The 1,521-nt window shown below is 36.3% G+C and overlaps 1 pseudogene; it reads right to left on the bottom strand.

Moving 5' to 3' along the window:
- Nucleotides 1–438: 438 nt before the first annotated feature.
- On the bottom strand, nucleotides 439–1,320 carry LOC108774565 (uncharacterized; annotated as a pseudogene).
- Between the last annotated feature and the right edge of the window lie 201 nt (nucleotides 1,321–1,521).

Below are 1,521 nucleotides of genomic sequence, written 5' to 3'. Positions count from 1 at the left end.
TGTAGTGCATATAGATAATTGATTAGATAACAGATAATTTACTAATGACATATAACATTAATAATTTTGTACCATATTCGCGTTAACAGGTATCTCTGCCGTAGATGTATCTATGAATATAGCTTTAAAATTCAGAATTATAATTTTCTTGTTATAAATGTATGTGACAATGTAATAGCATTGTGAAGGTTTTTTGAATGATACGAGGTCAAGTTAATAAGTTTTTAGAAAAATATAGTAAAACACATTTTTTTTATCGATTCATTTTTATTTCTCAACATAGTTTCCTTTCAGCTCGATACACCTGACCCAACGATTCTTCAACTTTTTCAAGCCGTCCGAATAATATGATTTGTTCATCCTTTTAAAATAATTAAGCTTCTGTTTCGGCGATGAACTGCTCTCTCGTAATGAATCTCTTTCCTCCAAACCATTTCTTCATTTGGAATCAGAAAATAGTCGCAGAGGGCTAAATCTGGCGAATATGCTGGATAGGGAAGCAATTCGTAACGGAATGGGTTGAATTTGGCCATTGGTGCCGCGCACGTGTGAATCCGTGCATTGTCTTGATGGAAGAACAGTTTCTTCTTCGCCAAATGGAGACGTTTTTTCTTTAAAATGTTGTTGAAACGGTTCAATAAGGACTGCGTAATAATCGCCATTTATCGTTTGCTTCGACGGAAGGTAATCGATATGAATTATATCGCGTGAATCACAAAAAACTGTAGCAATCACTTGTCCAGCCGACTTCACGATTCCTGCCTTCTTCGGAGCTGGTTCACCTAGTGAAGTCCTTTGTTTTGCCTGTTCCTTCGTCTCGAGTGTGAAGTAATGGATCCATGTTTTGTCCACAGTAATTAGTCGACGCAAAAATTTATCTGGATAATGTTGAAACATCTCCAAACGTTGTTTTGAAATTGTCATACGGTCGCGTTTATGGTCCACAGTGAGAAAACGCGTCACCCATTTTACCGATAGCTTTTTCATATTCAACTGTTCGTGCAAAATTGAAATTACTGTTCCATGTGATATGTCTATTGCCTCAACAATCTCGCGCACTTTCACTCGTCAATCAGTCAAAACAATATCGTGCACTTTATCGATGATTTCTGGCATAGCAGCCTCAATTGGACGTTCCGAACGAGGTGTATAACATGTAGATGTACGACCAAGTTTGAATTCATTTACCCAATTGTATACAGTCGCAAACACTGATGCAGGTGTGCTATGAACATTATCCAACTCGGCTTTGATTTCTTTCGGCGTTAAATCTTTTATATATATATGTTTGATCTGTGCATGAAACTCGTTTTTTTTCATTTTGCAAAAAATACAAAGGTTAATTGTTCACTTAAAATCGTCTACAGAAAGAAACCTCTCAATTAATTCCGCTCAAAATTTGACAGTAATCAGCTGAAAGATGTTACTTGTCAAAAAGTAATGTGACATGACACTAAAAGTGTCATCTGACAGATTTTCTAAGAACTTAATGGCTTGTTCTCGTAAACTGACATAGCGTGC

Source organism: Cyphomyrmex costatus, unplaced genomic scaffold, assembly GCF_001594065.2.
Source record: "Cyphomyrmex costatus isolate MS0001 unplaced genomic scaffold, Ccosl1.0 scaffold2624, whole genome shotgun sequence".
Lineage (NCBI taxonomy): Eukaryota > Metazoa > Arthropoda > Insecta > Hymenoptera > Formicidae > Cyphomyrmex > Cyphomyrmex costatus.
Note: the sequence above shows the minus strand (reverse complement) of the source record. Positions and strands in the feature narration are given on the sequence as shown.